Source organism: Panthera onca, chromosome X (assembly GCF_046562875.1).
Source record: "Panthera onca isolate mPanOnc1 chromosome X, mPanOnc1 haplotype 2, whole genome shotgun sequence".
Classification (NCBI taxonomy): Eukaryota; Metazoa; Chordata; class Mammalia; order Carnivora; family Felidae; genus Panthera; species Panthera onca.
In genome coordinates this window covers 18,596,755-18,612,948 of record NC_138357.1, presented here as the reverse complement: position 1 = coordinate 18,612,948, position 16,194 = coordinate 18,596,755, and the positions used below count along the sequence as shown (strand labels likewise).

The window sequence follows — 16,194 nt, the reverse complement described above, 5'->3', positions numbered from 1 at the left end:
AGAGAGAGGGAGACACAGAATCGGAAACAGGCTCCAGGCTCCGAGCCATCAGCCCAGAGCCTGACGCGGGGCTCGAACTCACGGACCGCGAGATCGTGACCTGGCTGAAGTCGGACGCTTAACCGACTGCGCCACCCAGGCGCCCCGACCATATCATTTTCAATAGCAGCTGTACTGTTTTTGTGTTCCTATCAACAGCACACAAAAGTTCCAATTTCTCCATAGTTCCAATCTCTCCGTATCCAATATCTCCAATATCTCTGTCAACATATGTTATTTTCTGGGTTTTTTCTTTTTTGATAGTGGCCATCCTGATGGCTGTGAGATGATACCTCACTGTTGGTTTCCATTTACGTTTCCCTAATAACTAATGATGTTGAGCATCTTTTCATATGCTTCTTGGACATTTGTATATTATCTTTGAGAAATGTTTATTCAAATTATTTGTCCATTTTTAAATTGTGTTGTTTTTCTGTTGTTTGGTTGTAGGAGTTCTTTATATATTCTGGATATGAGCCCCTGATTAAATACATGATTTGCAAATATTTTCTACCGTCCTGTATGTTACTTTTTCACTCCGATTGTGTCCTTTGGTGCGTGGTAGTTTTTAATTTTGACAGAGTAGGATTTCTATGTTTTTACTTTCCCTTTTGTCAACATCCTTGCCAACACTTAGCATATATATAATGGCCATCCTAACAGGTATGAGGTGTTATCTCATTGTGGTTTTGATTTGCATTTCCTTCATGAGTAGTGATGTTGACACTCTTTTATATACCTGTTGGCCAGTTGTATGTTTTCTTTGGAAAAACGTCTCTTCAGGTCCTTTGCTCATTTTTTAACCAGGTTATTTGGGGGTTTTTGTTATTGAGTTATAGGAGTTCCTTATACATTTTGGATATTAATCCTTTATCAGATGTATAGCCTGAAAATATTTTTCTCTCAATACATAGGATGCCCTTTATTTTGTTGATTGCTTCATTTGCTTTACAAAGCTCTTTAGTTTTACATAGTCTCATTTATCCATTTTCTTTCGTTGGCTGTGCTTTTGGTGTCATATCCAAGAAATCATTGCCAAGACCAATGTCAAGGTTTTCCCCTATTTGTTCTTCTAGGAGCTCTACAGTTTCAGGTCTTATTTAAGTCTTTGATCTATTTTTAGTTGGGTTTTGTGTATTGTGTAAGACAAGGGTCCAATTTCATTCTTTTACACGTGGATGTCCAGTTTTCCCAGCACTGTGTTTTGAAGAGACTTTCCCCCTTGAATGGTCTTGGCAGCCTTGTTGAAGATTAGTTGACTATATATTCATGGGTTTCTAGACTCTCCATTCTCTTCCATTATTCTACATGTCTGTTTTTATGCTACTACCATACTGTTTTGATTACTATCATTTGATAATATATTTTGAAATCAGGGAATATGATGTCTCCAGCTTTGTTCTTCTTACTGAAAATTACTTTGGTTACTTAGTCTTTTGTGGTTCCATATGAATTTTAGGATTGTTTCTCTATTTTGGTAAAAAGTGATGGGGCAGCTGGGTGGCTTAGTCAGTTAAGTGACTGACTTTGGCTCAGGTCATGATCTCATAGCTCATGAGTTCCAATGAAGTTAAACTTTTTATACTCTAACTAGCAATGTATGAGGATTTCAATTTCTTCATGTCCGTGACAACACTTGTCATTGTCTTTTATTTTTGTTTAAAAAGTTTATTTTTATTTTTTGAGAGAGAGAGAGAGAGAGAGAGAGAGAGCAAGAAGAGGAGGGGAAGAGGGAGAGGGAGACAGAATCCCAAGCAGGCTCTGTGCCATTAGCACAGAGCCCGATGCAAGCTCAAACTCATGAACTGTGAGCTTATGACCTGAGCTGAAGTCAAGAGTCAGATACTTAACTGACTGAGCCACCCAGGTGCCCCTATCTTTTTTTATTATGACCATACCAGTGGTTGAAGTGGTTTATCTCACTGGATTTTTTCTATTCTCAATGTTAGCTAACATACAGTGTAGGCTTGGCTTCAGGAGTAGAATCCAGTGATTCATCAGGTACATATAACACCCAGTGCTCATCCCAACAAGTGCCCTCCTTGATGCCCATCATCCATTTTCCCCTCCCCCATCAACCCTCAGTTGGTTCTCTGTATTTAAGAATCCCTTATGCTTTGCCTCCCCCTCGGTTTTTCATCTTATTTTTCCTTCCTTTCCCCTATGAGCATCTGTTAAGTTTCTCAAATTCCACATATCAGTGAAATAATGTGATATCTGTCTTTCTCTGAGTGACTTATTTCGCTTAGCATAATACCCTCCAGTTCCATCTATATTGTTGCAAATAGCAAGATTTCATTCTTTTTCATCACCAAGAAGTATTCCTGTACACACACACACACACACACACACACACACACCACACCTTCTTAATCCATTCATCAGTTGATGGACATCTGGGCTCTTTCCATAATTTGGCTATTGTTGATGGCACTGCTATAAACATTGGGGTGCATGTGCCCTTTTGAATCAGCATTCCTGTATCCTTTGGATAGATTCTTAGTCATGCAATTGCTGGGTCATAGGATAATTCTATTTTTAATTTTTTGAGGAACCTCCACACTGTTTTCTAGAGTAGCTGCATCAGTTTGAATTCCCACCAACAGTGCAAGAGGGTTCCCCTTTCTCAACATCCTCACCAACATCTGTTGTTTCCTGAGTTGTTAATGTTAGCCGCTCTGACCGGTGTGAGGTGGTGTCTCATGGTGGTTTTGATTTGTATTTCCCTGATGATGAGTGATGTTGAGCATTTTTTCATGTGTCTGTTTGCCATCTGGATGTCTTCTTTTCAAAAGTGTGATTCCTGTCTTCTATTCATGTCTTCTGCCCATTTCTTCACTGGATTATTTGTTTTTCAGGTGTTGAGTTTCAGAAGTTCTTTATAGCTTTTGATATTAACCCTTTATCTGATATGTCATTTGCCAATATCTTCTCCCATTCTGTCAGTTGCCTTTTAGTTTTGTTGATAGGTTCCTTTGCTGCGCAGAGGCCTCTTATCTTGATGAGGTCCCAATAGTTCATTTTTGCTTTTGTTTCCCTTGCCTCTGGATACATGTCAAGAAGTTGCTGTGGCCGAAGTCAAAGAGGTTGTTGCCTGTTTTCTCCTCCAGGATTTTGATGATTTCCTGTCTCACATGTATATCTTTCATCCATTTTGAATTTATTTTTGTGAATGGTGTAAGACAGTGGTCTAGTTTCATTCTTCTGCATGTTGCTGTCCAGTTCTCCCAGCACCATTTGCTAAAGAGACTGTCTTTTTTCCATTGGACACTGTTACCTGCTTTGTTGAAGATTAGTTGGCCATCTATTTGTGGGTTCATTTCTGGGTTCTCTATTCTATTCCATTGATCTATGTGAGTGTGTTTGTGCCAATACCATACTGTCTTGATGATTACAGCTTTGTAATACAGATTAAAGTCTGGGATTGTGATGCCTCCAACTTTGGTTTTCATTTTCAATGTTACTTTGGCTATTCGGGGTCTTTTCTGGTTCTGTACAAATTTTAGGATTGTTTGTTCTAGTTCTGTGAAGAATGCTGGTGCTATTTTGATTGGGATTGCATTGAATGTGTAGATTGCTTTGGGGAGTATCAACATTTTAATAATATTTGTTCTTCCAATCCATGAGCATGGAAAATTTTTCCATTTCTTTGTGTCTTCTTCAATTTCTTTCATAAGCTTTGTATTGTTTTCAGCATATAGAGGGTTTACCTCTTTGGTTAGGTTTATTCCAAGGTATTTTATAATTTTTGATGCAATTGTAAAGGGGATCAGTTCCCTGATGGCTCTTTCTTTTACTTCATTATTGGTGTATAGAACTGTGATTGATTTCTGTACATTGATTTCATATCCTGCAACTTTGCTGAATTCCTGTATCAGCTCTAGCAGTTTTTTGGTGGAATCTTTTGGGTTTTCCATGTAGAGTATCATGTCATCTGCCAAGAGTGAAAGTTTGACTTCTTTGCCTTTTATTTTGTTTTGTTGTCTGATTGCCGAGGCTAGGACTTCCAACATTATGTTAAACAGTGGTGAGAGTGGACATCTTTGTCATGTTCCTGATCTCAGGGGGAAAGCTCTCAGGTTTTCCACATTGAGGATGATATTAGCTGTGGGTCTTTCATATATGGCTTTTATGATGTTAAGGTATGTTCCTTCTATCCAGACTTTCTTGAGGGTTTTTATTTAAGAAAGGATGCTATATTTTGTCAAATGCTTTTTCTGCATCTGTTAACAGGATCATATGGTTCTTATCCTTTCTTCTATTAATGTGATGTATCACACTGATTGATTTACGAGCATTGAACCAGCCCTGCAGGCCAGGAATGCCTCCCACTTGATCATGGTGAATAATTCTTTTAATGTACTGTTGAATTTTATTTGCTACTATCTTTTTCAGAACTTTTACATCCATGTTCATCAGGGATATTGGCCTATAATTCTCCTTTTTAGTGGGGTCTTTGTCTAGTTTGGGAATCAAGGTAATGCTGGCTTCATAGAATGAGTTTGAAAGCTTTCCTTCCATTTCTATTTTTTGGAACAGCTTGAGAAGAATAGGTATTAACTCTGCTTTACATGTCTGGTAGAATTCCCCAGGGAAGCCACCTAGCCCAGGACTCTTATTTGTTGGGATAGTTTTGATAACTGATTCAATTTCTTTGCTGGTTATGGGTCTGTTCAAATTTTTTTATTTCTTCCATTTGAGTTTTGGTAGTGCGTGAGTGTCTAGGAATTTGCCCATTTCTTCCAGACTGTCCAGTTTGCTGGCATATGATTTTTCATAGTATTCTCTAATGATTGCTTGTGTTTCTCTCTCTTTGTGAGAGAGATTGTGATTGTGAGAGAGGTTGTGATCTCTCCTCTTTCATTCACGATTTTATGTATTTGGGTCCTCTCTCTCTTCTTTTTCAGAAGTCTGGCTTGGGGGTTATCAATTTTGTTTATTCTTTCAAAAACCCAGCTCTTAGATTCATTGATCTGTTCTAGTGTGGTCTTTTTTGGATTCTATATCATTTATTTCTTCTCTAATCTTTATTATTTCTCTTCTGCTGGTTTTGGACTTTCTTTGCTGCTGCTTTTCTAGTTCCTTTAGGTACAAGGTTAGGTTGTATTTTGGGGACCTTTCTTGCTTCTTGAGATAGGCCTGGATTGCAATGTATTTTCCTCTTAGGACTGCCCTTCCTGCATCCACAAGGGTTTCAACTGTCATGTTTTCATTTTCATTTGCTTCCATATATTTTTTAATTTCTTATTTAATTTCCTGGTCGACCCATTCATTCTTTAGTAGGATGTTCTTTAATCTCCATGTATTTGGGGCTTTCCAAATTTTTTCTTGTGGTTGATTTCAAGTTTCATAGTGTTGTGATCTGAAAATATGCATGGTATGATCTCCATCTTTTTATACTTGTTGAGGGCTATTTTGTGACCCAGGATGTGATCTATTTTGGAGAACGTTCCATGTGAACTTGAAAACAATGTGTATTCTCCTACATTGGGATGAAAAGTTCTGAATATATCTGTTAAGTCCATCTGGTCCAATGTGTCATTCAAAGCCATTGTTTCTTTATTGATTTTCTGCCTAGATGATCTGTCCATTGTTGTAAGTAGAATATTAAAGTCCCCTACAATTACGGTATTATTATCTATATATTTGTTGATTAATTGATTTATATATTTGGGTTCTTTCATGTTGGGGGCATAAACAATTACAGTTGTTAGCTCCTCTTGATGGCTAGACCCCTTAATTATGATATAACGCCCTTCTTTATCTCTTGTTACAGTCTTTGTTTTAAAATCTAATTTGTCTGATATAAGTATGGCTACTCCGGCTTTCTTTTCATGTTCATTATCATGATAGATGGTTCTCCATCCCCTCACTTTCAATCTGCAGGTGTCCTCAGGTCTAAACTGAGTCTCTTATAGGCAGCATATGGATGGATCTTGTTTTTTTTTATCCATTCTGATACCCTATATCTTTTGATTGGGACATTTAATCCATTTACATTCAGAGTGATTACTGAAGGATACGGATTTAGTGCCATTGTGTTATCTGTAGGTTTCGTGTTTGTGGTGATGTCTCCGGCCTGTTGTAATCTTTGCTGCTTTCCACTCACAGAGTCCCCCTTAGGATCTCCTGCAGGGCTGGTTTAGTGGTCATGAACTCCTTTAGTTTTTGTTTGGGAAAGCCTTTATCTCTCCTTCTATTCTGAATCAGCCTTGCTGGATAAAGGATTCTTGGCTGCATATTTTTCCTATTCAGCACATAGAATATTTCCTGCCACTCCCTTCTGGCCTGCCAACTTTCAGTGGACAGGTCTGCTTCTAACCTTATGTGTCTACCTTTGTAGGTTAAGGACCATTTGTCCTTAGCCACTTTCAGAACTCTCTCTTTATCTTTGTATTTTGCCAGTTTCACTATGATATGTCATGGTGTTGACCTGCTTTTGATTTTGAAGGGAGTTCTCTGTGCCTCTTGGACTCGGATGCCTGTTTCCTTCCCCAGATTAGGGAAGTTCTCAGCTATAATTTGTTCAAATAAACTTTCTGCTCCTTTCTCTTGCTCTTCTTCCTCTGGGACTCCTATGATATGGATATTGCTTCATTTTATGGAATCAGTTAGCTCTCTAATTCTCCCCCCGTGATCTAATAATTTCCTTTCCCTCTTTTTTTTCAGCTTCATCATTGCCCATAATTTTATCTTCTCTTTCACCCATTCTCTTCTCTGCTTCTTCCATCCTCACTGTCACTGTATCCAGTTTATTTTCACCTCATTTATAACATTTCTTAATTCATTGTGACTATTTCTTAGGTCTTTGATCTCTGCAGCAATAGATTCTCTGCTGTCTTCTATGCTTTTTTCAAGCCCAGCTATTAGTCTTAGGACCGTTATTCTAAATTCTTATTCAGATATATTGTTTATATCTGTTTTGAGCAATTCTCAGGCTGTCATTTTTTCCCGAATTTTGTTTTGAGAAGAATTCCTCTGTTTCATCATTTTGGCTAGGTTTCTCTCTTTTACGTTTCTTTTAAAAGCTTGATGGGGCGCCTGGGTGGCTCAGTCGGTTAAGCAGCCGACTTCGGCTCAGGTCACGATCTCGCGGTCCGTGAGTTCGAGCCCCGCGTCGGGCTCTGTGCCGACGGCTCGGAGCCCGGAGCCTGTTTCGGATTCTGTGTCTCCCTCTCTCTCTCTGACCCTCCCCCGTTCATGCTCTGTCTCTCTCTGTCTCAACAATAAATAAACGTTAAAAAAAAATTAAAAAAAAAAAAAGCTTGTTATGTGTCCTACACCTGTGAGTACTACTATATTAAAAAATGGGCCATACACTGTCCAGGACTTAGCACTTCAGGAAGTGTTTTTGGAGTACGTTTTATGTACTTTGTTGTCGTGTTCTGGCTACTCCATCCCACTGGTCAGTCCTCTGCAGAGCTTCTCCTTGCTCGTAGTGGTGGAGTGTTTGGACCTTCCACCAGGTGTGCTTTGATTTGTTTGTTGAAGTCACCCTGGAAAAAAAAAAGGAAAGTGGGGGGCGGGGGGAGAAGCCTGATCTCATACAAAGAAAAAAGGAAGGGGAGAAAAGTCTGAGCAGAGGACCAAAAAAAATTATAAGGCTTAATCCAGACAGAGAGAAAGGAAAATGAAGAAGAAGATATAGAAAGGGTATAAAAAGAATAGAATAAAAATGCCTGATTAAACAAACCAGAAAAAAAATTATGTATATATAATATATATGTTAGTATATAATAATATAATATATATATGAATTGACCAAAAACAACCAATCAGAAACTATGAGCCTTGATCCTGCCAAGCTGTCTTCTTCCACCTGTGGAAATCCTTCTGTCACTGTACAGATTGATTTCCCGGGTGTTCCAAGTGATTTGACCTCAATACAGCTGTGTTTGAGGGATGAGGGAAATCCCAGTCTCCCTGCTTCTCTGCCATGTTAACTCCCCCCACACTCTGGTTATTTAATTCTCTCATCGTGATTTTGATTTGCATTTCCCTACTAATGATGTTGAGCATGTTTTCATGTGCTTAATGGCCATTTGTATGTCTTTTTTGAAGAAATTTCTATTCAAACCCTTGCCCATTATTTCATTGGGTCATTTACCTTGTTATTGTTGAGTTGTCATTGTTCTAATTTATATATTCTGGGTATTCTGCCCTTATCAGATATAGTTGCCAACATTTTCCCATTCTGTAGTTTGTCTTTTCATTTTCTTGATGATGTTGTCAATGGCACAAAAGTTTTAAAATTTTTATGGACTCCAATTTACCTCCTTTTCTCTAAAGTCGAATTCTTCAATTGTGAAACTGGACCAAAACTAAAGCAAGAGATGAGGGATGCAACCTTGCTATGTTTATACTTTAAGTGAACATATGTATGTGAGGTAATAACTCAGCAGAGAGACTACAGGGAAAGAAAGGAACTCTGAACAGTGGGGATTCAGGTTAGGGAAACAAAATCAACTGTTGGATTCCTTCCTGTAAGTGATAGCTAACAATTTAAATCACTGGCCAAAAGGTCAAGAGAGCCGGGCCTTGATTTATACTAGCATCAATGTCTACGGGAGTCAGTCTGCAGAATGAAGTTATGTCAGTAAGAGTTTCCAAACTGGAGTAAATAAACCCGTGAATGAAGTAAGAGTCAGCAATGTGGTTTGGAGCAGTTCATCCAGTTTAGAGTAGAACTGTCATTAGCCGCTCAGAATACTGAGAACGGGGGGAAGGAGATGGTGAAAGGAGCAGGAGAGAAATTCCAGGAAACTAAGGCAGAATTCTAGATGTGCCGACTAGCAAAACAGGAAAGAGAAAAACAGGAGGAATTAAGAGAATAAAAAGGTTTAGAACTCATTTCCTAGTTACCACTGGTGATGGTTAATTTTATGTATCAATTTTGATGAGTCATGGGATGGCCATCTATTTGGTCAATCATTATTCTGGGTGTTTCTATGAGGGTGTTTTTGGCTGGGTGTTTAGTCAGTATACTGAGTAAAGCAGCTTGCCCTCCATAATGTGAGTGGACATTATCCAATCAGTTGAAAACCTGAATATAATAAAAAAGGTTGACTCTTCCCCAAGGAAGAGAGAATTCCTCCTGTCTGCTGCCTTTGAGCTGAGACATCAGCTTTTTCCTGCCTTTAGTCTCGAATGGAAACATTAGTTCTTCCTGGATCTCAACCCCACCTTCAGAGTGGAACTATCCCATTGGCTTTCCTAGGTCTTTAGCTTGCCAACTCACCCTGCAGATCTTAGGATTTGTCAGCCTCCATAATCATATAAACCAATTTCTTATAATAAATCTCTTTATATATGCTTATAATATTTATTTGTTATATAATAAATACATATGCATCATATTACATGACCACTAGCATGGGTGAGTGTCTCTACTTCACCAACACTTGCTATTGTCTATCTATCTACAATAGATAGATAGATAGATAGATAGATAGATAGATAGATAGATATCCTAGCCATTATAGCCAGCATAGTGGGTGTGAAGTTGTATCTCACTGTATTTTGATTTGCATTTCCCTAATGATTAATAATGTTGAACATCTTTTCATGTGTTTATTAGCCATTCATGTATCATCTTTTAGGAAGTGCACATTCAAATCCATTTCCCATTTTCTTTCATTCATTAATTCATTCATTCATTTTTTAAATTCAGTAGGTTCCACAGCCAACATGGGGCTTGAACTCATGACCCTGAGATCAAGAGTTGCATGCTCTACCACCTGAGCCATCCACGTGCCCCTCCATTGCCCATTTTCTTTTTTTTAAGTTTATTTGAGAGAGAGAGAGAGAGAGAGAGAGAGAGAGAGAACATGCTGGGGAGGGACAGAGAGAGAATCCCAAGCAGGCTCCACACTGACTGACATGGGGCTTGACCTCACAAACCACGAGGTCATGAGCTGGGCCAAAATAAAAAGTTGGATGCTCAAGTGACTGAGCCACCCAAGCGACTGTCCATTGCCCATTTTCGAATTGGGGTATGCTTTTATTGTTGAGTTGTAAGAGTTTTTTATACATTCTGTATGCAAGACCCTCAACAAATATGTGATTTGCAAATATTTTCTTCTAATCTATGGGTTGTCGTGTCATTTTCTTGATGATACCTTTGAAGTATAAATTTTTTAATTTTAATGAAATCCAAATTATCTATTTCTTCTTTGGTTGTTCGCACTTTAGGTGTTATAACTAAGAAGTACCTAAATTGCCTAATCTAGGTCATGAAGATTTACACCTATTTTCCTTCTAAGAGTTTTATACTTTTAGGTCTTTGATCCATTTTGATTTAACTTTTTGTATATGGTGTAAGGTAAGAGTTTAGCTTCATTATTTTACATGCAAATATCCAGTTGTCCCAGTACCTTCTGTTGAAAACACTGTTCTTTCCCCTTGAGTGGGTCATGGAACTCTTGTTGAAAATCAGTTGGACATAGATGCGAGGATTTATTTATGGACTTTCTATCCTACTCCATCGATCTATATAGGCCAGCATTGCACTGTCTTAATTAATGTGATTTAGCAGTAATTTCTGAAATCAGGAAGTATGAAGTTTATGTTCTCTGTCATTCTGATACTTCCCATGGCTGCTAAGTTGCTGATTTTCACCATGATTTTGAGCTGTTGATTTCCAAGAGTACTACAGAGATGGGGAGAGAGTATGGGAATAGGGTAAGTTCTAATGACGCAAGGCTTACTATTCTTACCAAGATTCAACTATTTTTCCTGAGGAAATACTCTCTCAATTTTTGCAAGCTTTCAGTTAATTTCTAGAGTTACGGAAAAGTTGCCTTTGACATTTTCTGACTAGTGTTCTCATTGCTTTTGCAGAACACAGGTTTATCAGAGTTTCTTACTCCACTATTCTTGACATCATCTAGATCTGAGCTTTTAGCCTTCACTACTTTCTCCTCCTCTGCACCAAATGTTGTTAGGCCAACTTGTGCTGTCTCCTAGGAATTAAGTAGATAGCAATATCGCAAATTATCATGTGCACTATAAGCCAGCATAAAACTGTTGGGATTTCCAGAAGAGTAGGCCATGTGAGCCAGGATCCTTGTCTTCCTATGTTTTAATGTATCTCTTATCCATGAGGCACAGTGTTAGAATGGAATATTTGTCTCCAAATTGCTTCTGGAAAATATATGCGACAAATACCCATCATTCCTGGTATGGACTAAATGCCTGTTTCCCTAAAATGTATATGTTGAAACCCTAATCCCAATGTGATGGTACTTGGAGATATAGGTGGAGTCCTGATGAATGGGATCAGCATTCTTATAAGAGGAGACCAGAGAGCTGGCTAGCTGTCCTTCTACCTAATGAGGACACAGCAAGAAATCAACCATCTACAACCAAGAAGAGGGCTCTCATCAGAATCTGACCATGCTGGCACAATGATTTCTAACTTCCAGCCTCCAGAACTGTGAGACAGAAATATTTATTGTTTAAGTTACCCTGTCTATGGTAATTTGTTATAGCCAACTGAGACAATTCTGAAAGGAAATTTCAGGGGCTCCTGGGCGGCTCAGTCAGTTGAGCTACCCACTCTTGATTTCGGCTCAGGTCATGATCTCACAGTTCATGAGACTGAGCACCACATTGCGCCCTGCACTGACAGTGAGGAGCCTGCTTAGGGATTTTCTCTTTCCCTCTCTCTCTGCCCCTCCCCTGCTTGCGTGCATATTCTCTCTCTCTCTCTCTCTCTCTCTCTCCTCAGTAAACTTTAAAAAGTAAAAAGAAAAAGAAATATTAATTTACCCAATGAAGGACATGCTTAGTGCATTATAAAACAGCCCACTGCCAGCCTCTGGTCTATACAAGAGGAGAAGAGAATGATCAGTTACCCTTCCTGATTGTTATAATGCTGTGCATTTCTCTCTGCACTCTCCTGATATTCAAACCAAATTAAAAAGGCTTCAGGAGAACCACCGTATTCCCTGGAGCTGAGACAACACTTGATATGTGTGCTTTGAAGTACAGAAGGCCCAGGGAGCTGTGATTGAGGTTTGCTTAAAATAATAAATTTAAAGACTGGTTGCAGTTATCTGTGACCGCCGAGCAAAGACAGCGCGTCGTGGTGGGTGCAGTCTGAACTTCAAGTATTTGGCGGGGCAACAGTACAGAGTGTTTGCCATGGGACAGAAAGGTTCCTAAGGAAGATACTGAGGCTTGAATATTCTTGAAAGGCACCTGCTGAAGAGGTATGCATGCTAGGGCAAGGTGATCCCAACCATCAGAGTCTAGAGTCTGTGGGGTCTATAGCCAGAGTGGAAGCTGAGGGGGAGAACAGCAAGCAAAGAATAATGGTATCATTGGCACAAACTGAGACAGTAAGAGAGAAGGGTGGTAGGGAAGAGACAAGTTTTGAGTTTGAGACATTATTTTCGATAGTTAGTATCCTAATGATTACTTCACATTGGTTAAAAGGTATCTCTGCAAAATTCTTTGTATATTTTAGTATTTCCAAAATATCTCAGGGGACTTGGCAATATTTTCATTAGACCTGGGATGCTTCACTAAAACAAGGAACAGAGGGGCACCTGGGTGGCTCAGTCGGTTGGGCATCTAACATTTGATCTCGGCTCAGGTTAGGATCTCGGGGTCATGAGTTCAAGCCCTGTGTTGAGCTCCACACTTGGGCACGGAGCCTACTTAAAAACAAGCAAACAAACCAACAAGAGAGGAACAGAAAGCCTAAATTCTAATACCAGTTCCATCACTACGTTGTATGGGACCTTAACCACTTTGTGCCTCAGTGTCTTCACGACAAAATGCTTCCCTCCTTATCTCACATGGTTGTGTGACAATGAAAGAGAATATAGGACAATTTATGTGAAACTTCTTTGAAAAGCGTAAGTGCCAGATTTATGCCAAATCTATTTCTTGTAATCAGTGCATACCAGCAATCTAGCAGAGATGAGGCAGGAGGGAATGTGCTCACTGAGGGCCGGGATCAGGGAACTGCAGAGGTTTTCCGGAACATTAAGAAATGACAGCACCTAGGGGGTAGAGATGTTGCATTTTATAACACTGCATTAAACAAACATTGCATTGAAACCGAAGTGCAACAATGTCCCTAAATTTCTCATTTCAAAGTACAGACTGAAATTCAAGGGTTTACTTGACTTTGCTAAAAGAATCTCCTCTCTAGCCAGAGGAAGCAGCCCTCCCCCCCCCCCCCCACCTCAAATGCAAAGTCACTAAAGAAAATCCCAAAAGACTTGCAGGAATTTGTTAATTTAGATGTACCAGAAACTTGGGCATTGGGGACACTGTACAAAGGATGATGGAGTTCGCCCTGATGTTTGCTAGCTAGAGCATTATTATATGCTTCTATTATTTTAGTGATCTGATTAGCACACATCTAGACTAGATGCTGAAACCCTAGAAATCCCCCCGCATGATGCAATGGAAAGAATTCAAGGAGTCGGCCAGAGAAATACATTAGTGTAAATTTATCACATGCAACTTGCCTGTTCACTCCCTAATTATATCCTCTGAAAGGCCAGATAACTATCTCTTCCCTAAAAACTTGAGACAAATTATTGAGTTAAGCTCAAATATCTTTTTGCTGTTGTTGTTGAAAATCACGTAAAACTTTTGGAAGAGTTGGAGTAGCCAAAAATTCTCATATACCCTTTAACCAAATACATCTATTTTTAACATTTTACTTTCTTTGCTTTACGTTTGTGTGTGAGCTCTTTATGCGTGTGTGTGTACACATAATGTTTTTCTGAAATTGTTTAGAATAAGTTGCATACACATTGGCTCTTTACTGCTAAATGCCTCAGTGTATATTTTCTTTTTATCTTTGAGAGAGAGAGAGAGAGAGAGAGAGAGAGCGAGCATGAGCGGGGAAGGGGCAGAGAGAGAGGGAGACAGAATCAAAGCAGGCTCCAGGCTCTGAGCTGTCAGCACAGAGCCCAACGCGGGGCTCGAACTCACAACCCGTGAGATCATGACCTGAGCCGAGGTCGGATGGGTAACCGACTGAGCCACCCAAGAGCCCCTTCACTGTGTATTTTCTTAGAACAGGAACATTCTCTTAGGTAACCACAGCACGGTTATGAACTTACGGGGGCCCCGGCGGCCACCCACGCGGAGGTGGGTTCGGGAATCGCCCGGTGTGGCCCCGCCAGGCTGCGGGAAGAAGCGGGTCAGGTCCCGGGGAACAGGCGGCAGGCGTGGGGGCCGCCGCTCCGGCCCATCACCCGTGACGCAGCCCATCTCCCGCGCGCAGGGGTACGACCCGCACTGGTCCCGTCGGGAGGACCCCCGGCTTCCCTCCAGGGGGCGTCCGCCCGGCCTCGCCTCTCCCCGCCCAGCTGCCGGGGCCCGAGCACACGGCGCTTCCCACGCAGGCGCGCGCGCATCCCTGCGGCCGTGCGGGACGCGCCGTTGCTGCGGGCTCCCGCGGCTGCCGCGAGCGGTACCCGCGGGCCTTTGCGGCAGGCGGCAGGTGCCGTGGTCACCGTCCTGCCGAGGGCTGTGGCCTCTGTGTCCCAGGACGTCATCGAGCCAGTCGCGGAGACGGAGCCCAGGACGCCGGCCACGCACAGCATCGTCCCCTTGTCCTTTGCTGTGCGTGATGAGGCCCCGCCCTCCGTCTGCGAGCGGACGCAGGCCGGGTCGGCTTCCCAGGGCTCTGCCTTTGTTGCCCAAGCGCTTCTCCTCCACGCCACTGCCCCCCGGCTTCCGGACGGTCACGCGTCCACAGCAAGGCCACGAGCGGACCGGTGGCTGATGGCGCCGGGTGGAGAGGACCTTAGCACCACCATTATCGTGCCCCACTACGATGCCTTCAGAGTGGCCCCTTGGCCGTCGCACGGCTGGGACTCCAATGAGAGTGGCGTCTCCCTGTTGCGGGAGCTCGCCCGCCCCTTCTCCAGGCCCTACACCAACAAGCGCACTCATACCGGGTACATGCAAAGCTTCCGTTCTTTTACTTCAGAGGAGCGAGTTCCACTACCGGGGGACCAGGCACCCTTTGTCCTCTGCCTTTGTTCTCGAACACTGTGGCCCAAAGGGCCAGCCAGGACCTGTACGTGTCCAAGCCGCCTTGTGAGGGGAAACTGCGGCAAGCCTTCCTCCTGGAGCTGGAAATAGTGGCTGCCGGTTCTGGGGCGCCGGTGCACAAGAAGGTCTCCACGGTGCACAAGAGGGTCGACCTGGGGACATCCCGGCCTGAGAGCCGGAGTGCTTTGCGGTTCTCTGGGTGTCTGCCTTCGCCCTGTCCCACCTGGAGAGCCACCTCATGGACCTGAGGGCCCAAGTTGAAAACTCTGACCCACAAGTTGAGGCTCATCGCAGAGGCCCTGGCCCGCGTCATCTACAACCTGGCCGGGAAGGAACCCCCCGAGACATGCCGATCTTCCCGGAGCGGATGATCCAGCAGGAGAAGCGGGACCGCGTGACGGGCTGGCTCACCAGCCAGCCCAGCCCGGCAACCAGCCACCCAGCTGGTGGACAAATTCTGCATGTTCCTCAGCACGCCAGCACGCCACCTGAGTTGCCACCTGGCGGAGGTGAAGCAGCACCGCATCAAGGCTGACGCGTGGGACCCCAAGTTTGTCTTCTGTGAGCAACTGAAGCAGGTGGTGAGAGCCTACAAGGTCAAGCCAGCCGTTTTCTCCACGCTCCTGGCCATCTGCATGGGCGCCTAGCTCGGGGTGGCCTCTACAACAGTCCCGGTGAGCAGGCGGGGCTCAGGTGGGAGCCAGGGTCCCTGTGCGAGGGTCACCTTGGTCAGGTCAGTCCTTGCCCCCCCATCCTGCCTGGAAGGTGGCCCCACAAGTGGCCCCCGGGCCTTCCTGGATGCAGGGTTTGCCCCCGGCCTCACTCAAACCCTCCTGCTGTCCCCAGCACTACGACCTCCTGTACAAAACAGTTCAGGGACTGCTCTTGAAGGCCAAGATGCAGTGACATGGCCATCCACCAGCACGATGAGCTTTCCACCTGCCACCCCTCCCTGCCCCACAGCCGGCCGGGGGACAGGGCTTCACCCCTTGCTGAGAAGCCCCAGCCCTGAACTACAGAGTTTTTCTGTATCGCTCTTGAGGACTTGGGGGATTCTCTTTTTTGTCCTTTGAACTCCCTTGGAAGAGCATTCGGTGGAAGTCCCGGAGCCAGGCCATGGACTTGGGA

General features: G+C 42.7%; 1 pseudogene; it reads left to right on the top strand.

The window, feature by feature from the left end:
- Positions 1-15,972, top strand: part of LOC145713693 (BOS complex subunit NCLN pseudogene) — a 30,603-nt pseudogene extending 14,631 nt beyond the window's left edge.
- Positions 15,973-16,194: the final 222 nt, after the last annotated feature.